The sequence below is a fragment of the Scyliorhinus canicula genome, chromosome 24, assembly GCF_902713615.1.
Source record: "Scyliorhinus canicula chromosome 24, sScyCan1.1, whole genome shotgun sequence".
NCBI classification, from domain to species: domain Eukaryota; kingdom Metazoa; phylum Chordata; class Chondrichthyes; order Carcharhiniformes; family Scyliorhinidae; genus Scyliorhinus; species Scyliorhinus canicula.
Window position 1 is genome coordinate 12,849,127 of NC_052169.1, and position 13,845 is coordinate 12,862,971.

A 13,845-nucleotide genomic window follows, 5' to 3' on the forward strand; every position below is an offset into this window, starting at 1 on the left:
GGCTGCAGTGATGTCATTGTGTGGGTGGAGCTGGAATGCGATTCTGCTTTTTACTTTTGTTTTGAGCTGAAAGCTCTTTTTGGCTCTGTGTTTTAGTTTCACTTTCAGTTGGAGAGCTGCATTCAAACATGAAAGTGTCTATCTCTCTCTCTAAAGAATGTCTCCAGATCACTTGATGATTTCAAAGTAATACCTGCTTCTGTGGAGAATTCAAAACTACTGTCTTTGTTAAAAAGTGTTTTGGCTTATGGATGTTGTTAGGAAAGTTATTAAGGGTTACCCATAGAGTACAGTATCTTTTGGGGGGGTTATCTATGTTGGTAATTGGCAAGATATTTACTGTGGGTTTATAAAATGTTAACCAAATTCATAGAATAAACATTGTTTTGTTTTAAAAATAAGAACATAAGAACTAGGAGCAGGAGTAGGCCATCTGGCTCCTCGAGCCTGCTCCACCATTCAATGAGATCTTTTGTGGACTCAGCTCCACTTTCCGGCCCGAACACCATAACCCTTAATCCCGTTATTCTTCAAAAACTATCTATCTTTACCTTAAAAACATTTAATGAAGGAGCCTCAACTGCTTCACTGGGCAAGGAATTCCATAGATTCACAACCCTTTGGGTGAAGAAGTTCCTCCTAAACTCACTCCTAAATCTACTTCCCCTTATTTTGAGGCTATGCCCCCTAGTTCTGCTTTCACCCGGCAGTGGAAACAACCTGCCTGCATCTATCCTATCTATTCCCTTCATAATTTTATATGTTTCTATAAGATCCTCCCTCATCCTTCTAAATTCCAATGAGTAGAGTCCCAGTCTACTCAACTTCTCCTCATAATCCAACCCCTTCAGCTCTGGGATTAACCTAGTGAATCTCCTCTGCACACCCTCCAGTGCCAGTATGTCCTTTCTCAAGTAAGGAGACCAAAACTGAACACAATACTCCAGGTGTGGCCTCACTAACACCTTATACAATTGCAACATAACCTCTCGAGTCTTAAACTCCATCCCTCTAGCAATGAAGGACAAAATTCCATTTGCCTTCTTAATCACCTGTTGCACCTGTAAACCAACTTTCTGTGACTCATGCGCGAGCACACCCAGGTCTCTCTGCACAGCAGCATGATTTAATATTTTATCATTTAAATAATAATCCCGTTTGCTGTTATTCCTACCAAAATGGATAACCTCACATTTGTCAACATGGTATTCCATCTGCCAGACCCGAGCCTATTCACTTAACCTATCCAAATCCCTCTGCAGACTTCCAGTATCCTCTGCACTTTTCGCTTTACCACTTATCTTAGTGTCATCTGCAAACTTGGACACATTGCCCTTGATCCCCAACTCCAAATCATCTATGTAAATTGTGAACAATTGTGGGCCCAACACGGATCCCTGAGGGACACCACTAGCTGCTGATTGCCAACCAGAGAAACACCCATTAATCCCCACTCTTTGCTTTCTATTAATTAACCAATCCTCTATCCATGCTACTACTTTACCTTTAATGCCATGCATCTTTATCATATGCAGCAACCTTTTGTGTGGCACCTTGTCAAAGGCTTTCTGGAAATCCAGATATACCACATCCATTGGCTCGCCGTTATCTACTGCACTGGTAATGTCCTCAAAAAATTCCACTAAATTAGTTAGGCACAACCTGTCCTTTATGAACCCATGCTGCGTCTGCCCAATGGGACAATTTCTATCCAGATGCCTTGCTATTTCTTCGTTGATGATAGATTCTAGCATCTTCCCTGCTACTGAAGTTAAGCTCACTGGCCTATAATTACCCGCTCTCTGCCTACCTCCTTTTTTAAACAGTGGTGTCACGTTTGCTAATTTCCAATCCACCGGGACCACCCCAGAGTCTAGTGAATTTTGGTAAATTATCGCTAGTGCATTTGCAATTTCCCTAGCCATCTCTTTTAGCACTCTGGGATGCATTCCATCAGGGCCAGGAGACTTGTCCACCTTTAGCCCCATTAGCTTTCCCATCACTACCTCCTTAGTGATAACAATCCTCTCAAAGTCCTCACCTGTCATAGCCTCATTTCTATCAGTCACTGACATGTTATTTGTGTCTTCCACTGTGAAGACTGACCCAAAAAACCTGTTCAGTTCCTCAGCCATTTCCTCATCTCCCATTATTAAAACTCCCTTCTCATCCTCTAAAGGACCAATATTTACCTTAGCCACTCTTTTTTGTTTTATATATTTGTAGAAACTTTTACTGTCTGTTTTTATATTCTGAGCAAGTTTACTCTCATAATCTATCTTACTCTTCTTTATAGCTTTTTTAGTAGCTTTCTGTTGCCCCCTAAAGATTTCCCAGTCCTCTCGTCTCCCACTAATCTTTGCCACTTTGTATGCTTACTTTTAGTTCTCAGTTGCATCACACCTGTAGAGTGGGCCCTTATGCTCCCCATAACCAAAATCTATGCAAAGTTGTGGGTCAGGTGAACTCCATAATATACTTTGGTGTTCTCCAAACCCTGGCCCATAATAGTATGGATATTTCTCATGCTTCAAGCATGCCTGGCCACCAAATGAAGGAGATAATTTGCAGCATGTTATTCTGGCACCACAATGTGCTTGACCCAAAACCCCAGGAGCTTCATTTACAAGCTGCTCTCGCTTATGACTCGAGAGCACTTCTCTGTTTCCCTCGGGTAAATTAACTAGCGCAATATCAATCAGGGTTTCCGAGTAAAATTACATTGATGGATATCCTGGTGGACTCGCTTTTGTTGGGTTAAACGACCAAGTCAGTTCTCCTTCCCTGATGAGCTGGCCTCATGGCAACAGTAACTTTGGCAGGCCCCTCTCGAGGGGTTGTGGATCGAACAGTCCATCTGTTTGTCCACAAGGTGTTGCCCTTTGCATCCACTGTACCCGGGCAATCAGCTAGTATTGAAAAAAAACTGACAGTTCGTGTTTTGTTTGAAACTCTTCCTCGGAAGGTTGTACAGAACCTGAAGCCTTAATTTATTGCATACCGCCCTCTACCACATCACTATATTACTGAACTGGATGTAATTAATGATGCATAAAGATGACACTTTTTAAAACCTATATTCTATGTGGGCGTCACTGCCTAGGTCAACATTTATCTTCCACCCCCAATTGCCCGTTAGGAAGGGAGCCGCTGCCTTGGAACGCTGCCATACCACGGGATGTAGGCACACCCACAGTGCTGCTAGCTAGAGAGTTCCAGGGTTTTGACCCATTAGTGATGGGACAGCGAATTGGTTCCAAGTCAGGATGGTGAGCGGCTTGGAAGGGAACCTGCAGGCGGTGGGTGTTCCCATGCATCTGCTGCCCTTGTCTTTCTTTGGTGGCGGGGTTTGTGGGTGTGGGAAGTGCCGCTGAAGGATTGATGAGATGCACATTGGGTCGGAATGAATAAATGGGATACCGCACTTCCCGTACTCTGGCATTGAACTATTTTTCTTCATTTAAGGAAATGCTGGGCAGAAAGTTTCACTCTGCCCCCCAAGGCATTGAACTGGCATAGGATGTCAGCCTCCTGTCACAGATACCGTTACATTTTTTTCATTTCTACAATGGAACAATTTAAAAATAATCCCATTTGCCTTTGTGCAGGTTCCCCCGAGGCAAAATCCAAACTCATGTTTACAATGTACGATGTAGATGGGAACGGTTCCATGTCGAAGGACGAATTCTCGCAACTACTGAGGTACACCAACTGAACTTCACTTGCATTACATATATGCATTTGATGCATTACAGTCCCATGTTTCTCTGCCCAGTGTCTGCTATAACGTTATAAATGTTCTCATAAGGATTTTATCTGGGTCCTGTTCTGGGCGCCAAACTTTTGGAAAGAGGTGAAGACTTTAGAGAGTGGGCAGATCCTCATCCAGGGATGAGGAGGTGCAATTTTGTCGTTTAATTGGACGAGTTGGCGACTCCTCACCTTGGGGAACAGAAGGTCAAGAAGAGATTTGACAGAGGCGTTCAAAAGCATCAGAGTCTGGGCAGAGTGGACAGGGAAAAGTTTTCCCTCGTTGGTGGGAGGATAGAGAACGCGAGGGCACAGATTGAAGGTGTTGGTGAGAGCTCGAACGATGAAGACACAAAGAAAAACCTTTACATGAATCGAGCAGTTGGGATCTGGAAGCCTGACAGCGCATGGAGGCAGGTTCAATCGAGGTATTCAAGAGGGAAATTAATTGGTATCTGAAGAGGAAGATTATTCATGGACACGGGGAACATGGGAATTAAGAGCAGAAGTAGGCAATTCAGCCCTTCGAGCCTGCTCCACCATTCAATCAGATCATGGCTGATCTCTTCCTGGTCTCAAATCCACCTCCCCACCTGTTCCCCATATCCCTTTAACCCATTTTATTATCAGAAATATATCCATCATCTTCTTGAAACCATTTAATGACTCTGATTCCACCGCACCATGACGAAGCTAGTTCCACAATTTAGAACATAGAACATACAGTGCAGAAGGAGGCCATTCGGCCCATCGAGTCTGCACCGCCCCACTTAAGCCCTCATTTCCTCCCTATTCCCATAACCCAATAACCCCTCCTAATCTTTTTGGTCACTAAGGGCAATTTAGCATGGCCAATCCATCTAACCTGCAAGTCTTTGGACTGTGGGAGGAAACCGGAGCACCCGGAGGAAACCCACGCAGACACGGGGAGAACGTGCAGACTCCACACAGACATTGACCCAGCGGGATATCAAACCTGGGACCGTGGCGCTGTGAAGCCACAGTGCTAGCCACTTGTGTTACCGTGCTGCCCAACCTCTGCGAGAAGTAGTTCCTCCTAATCTCAGTTCTAAATCTACCGCCTCTCAACTTATATCTGTGACCTCTCGTTCTAGAATGCCCGACAAGGGGAAACATTTGGTCTACGTTTACTTTATCAATCCCTTTTAGTATTGTATATAGGAGAGAGGGTTGGGAATGGCACAAGATCCATGGCTGGTTCAGATGTAAAAGGATTTTTTTGCAATAGCTTTGACAGCGCTGTCTACAGATAGCAGCTAGGTGGTAAATGGTGACTCCTTGGTACTCAAGCATGTCCAAGCTTTAACTGACCTAAATGTCTTCAGTGGCCAACTTGTCATGACCAAAGAGTCTCGTTTCATTTAATTTAAGCAAGAACTGTTCATCTTCTAATGTTTTAGGTCTTTCATTGAGATCTCGAACAACTGTTTGCCAAAGGAACAGATACAGAATGTGATAGACTCAATGTTCAAAGATGCAGGATTTGAAGATAAAGAGGAGTTAATATGGGAAGATTTCCACTACTTGTTCCGGGATCACTACCATGAGTTGGAGCTAGCTCAGCTGAATATGAAAGGTCAGTAAAACATTGAACCATTAAGAACTATTAAGTATTGTATTTCTAAATAGCAAATGCAAACAAGGAATTGCCATTCTAATCAGGGTCTACAGCTTTTTAAATTTGAGGATGGAATCTGGGGCGGGATTCTCCGAGCCTCCGCCCCAGAGAATCGGTGCGAATCGCGCGCACGCGGTCTACACGGTACGGGTAGGGTGCCATTGACAGAGGCCCCCGCAGTGATTCTACAAGTATAACTGGCCGAGTTCCCGATGGCGTGGGTCTCTCATGGTCCCACCCGTCGGTAACTCTGCGTGGCGACTGCGGACTCAGGGGGGGGGGAAATCCTTCACCGGGGGGGTGGGGGCCTCACAGACGGCCAGGATATCGAGCGGGGGCCAGCGATCCACGGGCGCGCGCGTTCTCGAGTGGGGGGGGCGCGCTATCTTTTTGGTGCCGGTCCGCGGTGTGGGTAGGGCGGCCGACGCAGGCTGCCGCCGTGCGCATGCGCGGACCCCCGACCGGAAGTGTAGGGAACCGTATCGGCAGCTGGAGGAAAGTCCAAAGTGATTCCCCGTGTTTTGACGCTGGAGTGGTGACATAGCCCCATTATTGGAGAATCCCACCCCTGTTGTCTCACTCACCTGATCAATGATCTGACATCTCTTCATTCAACCTTCACAATGTTGACTAATCCTTCCCATGATTTTCCATCAATAGAACAGCTGGGTACCCGAATCAACACAGGTCGATAGAGTGGTCAAGAAGGCATACAGCGTGCTTGCCTTCATCGGACGGGGTATTGAGGACAAGAGTCGGCAGCTCATGTTACAGTTGTAGTTCGGCCACATTTGGAATACTGCGTGCAGTTCTGGTCGCCACATTACCAGAACGATGTGGATGCTTTAGAGAGGGTGCAGAGGAGGTTCACCAGGATGTTGCCTGGTATGGAGGGTTCTAGCTATGAAGAAAGGTTGAGTAGATTAGGATTGTTTTCGTTGGAAAGACTGAGGTTGAGGGGGGACCTGATTGAGGTCTACCCTATGTTCCCCACCGCCTATGGCCGTCTGGAACTATGGCGACTTTACTTTGATTAAGGTCCAATGCTGTTACAGAACTGTACAAAAAAATCAAACAAAGAACAATGCAGCACAGGAACAGGCCCTTCGGCCCTCCAAGCCTGCGCCGGTCACGTATCCTGTCTGGACCAACCGCCTGTATCCTTCTTTTCCCGTCTATTCATGTGCCTAGCCAGATAATTCTTAAAGGTCGCTAATGTATCTGCCTCAACCACCTCACTTGGCAGCGCATTCCAGGCCACCACCACCCTCTGTGTAAAAAAAACGTCTCCTGCACATCTTAACTGAACCTTTCCTCCCCTCACCTTGAACTTGTGCCCTCTTGTAATTGTCATTTTCGCCCTGGGAAAAAGTCTCCAACTGTTCACCCTATCTATACCCCTTATAATTTTATAAACTACTATCAGATCGCCCCTCAGTCTCCATCTCTCTAGGGAGAACAATCCCAGTTTATTCAATCTGTCCTCATAGCTAATACCCTCCGTACCAGGCAACATCCTGCTAAACGTTTTCTGTACTCTCTCCAAAGCCTCCACGGCCTTCTGGTAGTGTGGTGACCAGAATTGGACACAGTATTCCAAATGTGGCTCAACCAACGTTCTATATAACTGTAACATAATTTGGGAGCTTTTATGCTTTTCCGATGAAGGCAAGCATGTCATATGCTTTCTTTACCACCATTTCCACCTCAACTGCCACTTTTAAGGATCTATGGACCTGCATGCCCAGCTCTCGCTGTCTCTATGCTCCTGCCATTTATTTTGTAGCTGCCAACTGAATTGGATCTACCAAAATACATCACCTCACATTTGTCTGGGTTCCATCTGTCATTTCTCCACTCAATTTTGCAGTGGTTCTATATCCTGCTGTATTAGAACATAGAACAGTGCAGCACAGTACAGGCCCTTCAGCCCACAATGTTGTGCCGACCATTTATCGTAATCTGAGATCAACCTAACCTACACCCCTTCAATTTACTGCTGTCCATGTGCCTGCCTAAGAGTCGCTTAAATGTTCCTAATACCTCTGACTCCACCACCTCTGCTGGCAGTGCATTCCACACACATACCACCACTCTCTGTGTAAAAAACCTACCTCTGACATCCCCCCTGTATCTTCCTCCAGTCACCTTAAAATTATGTCCCCTTGTGACAGCTGATGGAACCATCAATTCAGCGAACACGTGTAGTTGGATCTGAACAGAGGCTTTAATACGCTTACAACAGAGCCAGCCTATTCGTCGTTGAACTTCAGATGAACTGCAGGCTGGCTCTAAGGCACTGATCTTTATACATCGGTCCCAGGGGGAGGAGTCCTGGGCGGAACCAAGGGAGGAGCCCAGTACAAACTCTCGCGTACTCCCAGAGCGACTCCCCCTGGTGGTCGGATAGTACAACTGCACTTCCAATGGTGGATAGTGAACATATATACACGGAGTTATATTGGCAACTATATACAGCATTGATCTTACAATGGGTAGATAACGAACATATATACATGGAGTGATATTGGCAACTATATATAGTGTGAATCACATTCACCACAACAGCCATTTCCACCCTGGGGAAAAGTCTCTGGCTATCCACTCTACCCATGCCTCTCATCACCTTGTACACCTCCATCAAGTCACCTCGCTGCCTTCTTCGCTCCAGTGAGAAAAGCCCTAGCTCCCTCAACCTTTCTTCATAAGACATGCCCTCCAGTCCAGGCAGCATCCTGGTAAATCTCCTCTGTACCCCTTCAAAGCATCCACATCCTTCCTATAAAGAGGCGACCAGAACTGGACACAATATTCCATTTGAGGCAGCACGGTAGCATTGGGGCAGCACGGTAGCATGGTGGTTAGCATAAATGCTTCACAGCTCCAGGGTCCCAGGTTCAGTTCCCGGCTGGGTTAACTGTCTGTGCGGAGTCTGCACGTCCCTCCCGTGTGTGCGTGGGTTTCCTCCGGGTGCTCCGGTTTCCTCCCACAGTCCAAAGATGTGCGGGTTAGGTGGATTGGCCAGGCTAAATTGCCCGTAGTGTCCTAAAAAGTAAGGTTAGGGGGGGTTGTTGTGTTACTGGTATAGGGTGGATACGTGGGTTTGAGTAGGGTGATCATTGCTCGGCACAACATCGTGGGCCGAAGGGCCTGTTCTGTGCTGTACTGTTCTATGTTCTATTCCAAGTGTGGTCTAACTAGAGTTTTATAAAGCCGCAGTAAAACCTTGCAGCTCTTAAACTAAATCCCCCTGTTAATGAAAGCCAACATACCATACGCCTTCTTAACAACCCTTTCAACCTGGGTGGCAACTTTGAGGGATCTATATACGTGGACCCCAAGCACCCTCTGTTCCTCCACACGTCCAAGAATCTTGCCTTTAACCCTGTATTCAGCATTCAAATTCGACTTTCCAAAATGAATCACTTCACATTTATCAAGGTTGAACTCCATCTGCCACTTCTCAGCCCAGCTCCGCATCCTGTCAACGTCCTGTTGTAACCTGCAACAACCCTCAACACTATCTACAACTCCACCAACCTTCGTATTCTCTGACAATCTTCATCACTATCCGCAACTCCTGCAATCTTAGTGTCATCCGATACTATTTCCTTCAGCTTACTTTCTGTGTCAGTTTTTGACTGGGCAGGAAGTGTTACTTTTCCGCCTACAGTGGTGGACTTCTGAGCTCTTGGTTATCTTGTATCAATAACTGCTGGCTTTGGACTGATTAAGAATTGTTTGGTACAACCTGTGGTAATTTAGCTAGTAGGTTTAGTGTGTGAGCAATCTTCTGCACTGAATCAAGAAAGAAGTGTTCATTATTTTGGGAGAGACGGTGGTGTCATGGTGTCGGAGACCAGTAATGTTAATGCTCCGGGGACAGAGGGTTCAACTGATGGCGGAACAGCTGGTCACGCTATCCTAAATCCTGAAGTTACGTATTTAGGAGGGAGAGTATGTCTATGGGCGCTTTTATTAAGCTGCAGCCTGGTAGATTTGCTACTGACCATTTGTTTATTGTTCCAGGTATTGAAGGACAGAAACGGGGAACGGCAACCCGGGTTTCATGCATAATTCGTAAAAAAGGAGAGTAAGTAACCCACAGGCAATTGGTCCAATTATGCAGCAGTTCGTTAGGGTGGACACAGAGACGATGTTTCCACCAGGGATGGTTGGGGGCGGTGGGGGGGGGGGGGGGGGGGGGGGGGGGGGGCATGAGATGCCATCCAAAACTCAGGGCCAACAATGCCACAGTGTGACGAGTAAATTCAAAGAATGGCGAACTCACTGACACTAAGTGGTTGCGAGGAATGGCGTAGACGCACTGAAGGGGAGGTTAGGTAAACATGTGAAGGGGGAAGAAATAGGAGAAACGTTGGTCGGATCAGAAGAAGGGAGGAGGCTCAGGAATAGCACAAATACCAACACGTACCTGTTGCGTCAACTTCCCTGAGCTGGAACTAATGTGGTCCAGCCGGTCGGGATACTCGCGTGGCGGCTGCGGACTCAGTCGATCGGTGTGCGGGGGGGGTTGTTTTTTGGGTCCAGCTCCGCGGTCCGAGTCCGCCATGGAGCACGGTGCGGCCTCTGGAGACCGTTGCCGTGTGCATGCGCAACCTCCGACCTGGAAGTGCGGGGGCCCATATCTGCAGCAAAAGCTGCAAGATCTACTCCGGGTCCCTGCTAGCCCCCTGCAGGGCTAGGAATTCATGTCCCTTTGATGCCAGTTTTTCTGGCGTAAAACGCTACCATTTTGACGCCATGTGGGGATGTAGTCCCAATAATGGAGAATCCAGCCCCCTGTTTCTCTGCTGTAAATTCTGTGCAAAATCCTACCGACTGTCCTGGTTTATGTGGGAGCTGGTAGTGCAGGGGATTGTCACTGGACGAGTAACCACTGGGACCTGCATTCAATTCTACCACCACAAAATTAATTAAAGTTCAATGATGGCCATGAAACCATTGTAAAAAATCTCCCCCTCCGGGAGAGGAAACCTATTGTCCTACATGTGACTCAGGAAACACACCAGAAATGTGGTTGACTCTTAAATGGCCGAGCCAGCCACACTCGCTAGGGATGGGCAATTAATTCTGGCTTCCCGGGCAATGGCTACATTCAATGAATGAAGAAAAATATACAATTGATAACAAAGCTTAAAACAAAGTGTCGTGGAATAGACTGCCGTCTAAGTTGTGAGCACAGTAAGAAGTCTTACAACACCAGGTTAAAGTCCAACAGGTTTTTTTCAAACACTTGCTTTCAGAGCACTGCTCCTTCCTCAGGTGAATGAAGAGGTATGTTCCAGAAACACATATATAGACAAAGTCAGAGATGCCAGACAATGCTTGGTCTGCGAGCATTTGCGGGTAATCAAATCTTTACAGATCCAGAGATAGGGGTAATCCCAGGTTAAAGAGGTGTGAATTGTCTCAAACCAGGACAGTCGGTAGGATTTTGCAAGTCCGGGCCAGATGGTGGGGGGGTGAATGTAATGTCCCTTCAGGACACGCGACAACGCAGAATTGCCGAGCAGAAACTTACAGCCAAGATCCGCACGCATGAGTGCGGCCTCAATCGGGATCTTGGATTCATGTCGCATTACATTCACCCCCCCCTACCATCTGGCCTGGACTTGCAAAATCCTACCAACTGTCCTGGTTTGAGACAATTCACACCTCTTTAACCTGGGATTACCCCCTATCTCTGGATCTGTAAAGATTTGATTACCCGCAAATGCTCGCATTCCAAGCATTGTCTGGCATCTCTGACTTTGTCTATATATATGTTTCTGGAACATACCTCTCCATTCACCTGAGGAAGGAGCAGTGTACCGAAAGCTATTGTTTGAAACAAACCTGTTGGACTTCAACCTGGTGTTGTAAGACTTCTTACTGTGCTCACCCCAGTCCAACGCCGGCATCTCCACATCATGTCTAAATTGTGGAAACATTTGGGGTGGGTGGCTCTTTTGGGCCATCAATAGTGTTGGTAGGTGAACCGCCTCTCATACTCTTAACTAGAGAGTCCAACCTGAACCCATCCAGCTGAATAAGAAGAGAACGGTCAAGGCCCACCGGGTTGTATTCCTTGTGTTAATCTGAGATCTGTACGCGGTGCGTTGGCCGAGATTTTGAAATTCCCGCAAAAGGTCAATTGGCTTAATTTGGCTGCCTCTGAGCCAGCAGTGATTCCCTCCTCCATTGGGGCTGAAAACTCCCTTGACGTGGCGAAGGGAAGTGGACAGAATAATTGTCCTTTCTCCGACTCGATTGGAAAAATCACAGGAACAGAAGGACACCAGGTAGAGCCTGTTCTTGCTGTAGTTTCAGCTGTGTTGGCCAATATTCCAGCCATGACCAGATCAGAATTTTAGATCCAAAGAGTGACATGTGGTTAGATTTATTGATTAAAACTGATCTATATTAAAAACAAATTTAGCAAGGCATTTGTGGCTCTGCAATCTCCCCTGTCAATGTGCTAATTTGAGGTATGAAAGGGCCTGTTCCTTCCACCATTCATTCTCCCGTCGCTGAGGTATGCCTTGTCTAAGTGCGCCAAGAATCTGGGCAATGTTCAGCACATAAAAGACTGGCACACACCCCTCTTATACAGATCTACACACACTACTATTCATGGGCATTTTCAAAAACTGGTTTTGACCGGAGTACGCCTGTGTCCTTGGTTGAAGGAAGTCACGCAGCGTTGTGAAGCTTTTCGAGCGAGGCAGGCAGAAATCTGCAATATACAAGTGTCCCATTTTTGTCCTCCCACACACAAACTTCGATAACAAAGCCTTTCACCTTTGCCAAAGTAAACACTTTTTTAACTGTGTCACTTATTTCCTGACATCCAGCAAGTTTGTTTTTCAATTCATTTTCCATAGAAGGAGGCCATTCAGCCCATCAAGTCTGCACCAAACCCTCCGAAAGAGCACCCTACCAGGCCCACTCACCTACCCTGTCACCATAATCCTGCGCATTGATAATGGTCAATCCACCTAACCTGCACATCTTTGGGCACTTTCCAAGGGCCAGTGCAGACTCAATAGGCCAAATGGCCTCCTTCTGCACTGTAAATTCTATGCTTTTATGACTGAGGGGCAATTTAGCATGGCCAATCCACCTAACCTTTGTGTCCACATCTTTGGACACTAAGGGCAATTTAGCATGGCCACTCCACATGAGCTTCACATCTTTGGACACTAAGGGGCAATTCCACCTAACCTGCACATCTTTTGGACTGTGGGAGGGAACCGGAGCACCCGGAGGAAACCCACGCAGACTTGGGGAGAACGTGCAGAGTCCAGTAACCGAAGGTCGGAATTGAACCCGGGTCCCTAGCGCTGTGAGGCAGCAGTGCGAACCGCTATGCCATCCCCAAATAATAGCTACCCACTAGCTTAATATTCCAGATTTTTAGAAGTTAATTGAACCCCTGTTGCCAGAGCATATATATAAATTTCAGAGGTTCCTGGATTAATTTTTGCCTTGAGACTATTTAATGTTTGGTGTTTCTTATATTTCTCATCACACTGTATCGCTTACTCATAACAGGATCAGGTGGAGTTTGAACATGATTTTGTGAGAGTACAGAAATTTACTAAAATAAAGCCACAGATGACTCCTCGTCTGCGTGAACCTTGGGATCAGAAGATAATTTTGGGTTTTTCCAAAATTGAAGGGCATTTTACAGGAATGTGTTGCATTGTTTCTCTGTCACTGGGCAGATCAGAATCTGTAACATCGAGGGATTAGTAGCCCTCTTACCTTTTGAGGGGTAGTTCAAGCCCTTCCCACAGCTTGAAAGGACTGATCCATCAGTGCAGTACTGAGGGGGCTGGTTTAGCTCACTCAGCTAAATCGTTGGCTTTTAAAGCAGACCAAGCAGGCCAGCAGCACGGTTCGATTCCCGTACCAGCTTCGCTGGAATGTGGCGACTAGGGGCTTTTCACAGTAACTTCATTGAAGCCTACAATAAGCGATTTTCATTTTTCATTTCAAGGACTGCTGCACTGGCAGAGGTGCCATATTTGGATAAAGTTGTTAATGAGGCTTTATTTGACAGTTTAGGAGGGGGTGCAAAAGATCCACCAGTGCTATTCCACGTGTACAGACCGGCGTCCAGCTCTCAAGCAGATGGTAGGCCACCTGTCATAGTGGCAATGTCATTGGATTAGTATTCCAGAGGCACAGCTAAATACCTGAGAGACATGTGTTCATATCGCGCCAGGGAAGCTGTTGGACTTTAATTTCAGTTCATAAAATCTTGAACTGAAAGCCAGTCTCAGCTAGGGCAACTGTAAAACTATCATTTATTGGTGTCAAAAAAACCTCATCTGATTCACTAATGTTACTTACCCGATACGTGACTCCAGATCCAGCGCCATGTGGTTGACCTTTTACTGTCCTGTGAAATGGGTGAGGAAGCCACTCAGTTGCAGGACAATGAGGGA

The 13,845-nt window shown here is 46.4% G+C and overlaps 1 pseudogene; it reads left to right on the forward strand.

Moving 5' to 3' along the window:
* Positions 1–13,845, forward strand: part of LOC119956811 — a 115,900-nt pseudogene that overhangs the window by 69,791 nt on the left and 32,264 nt on the right.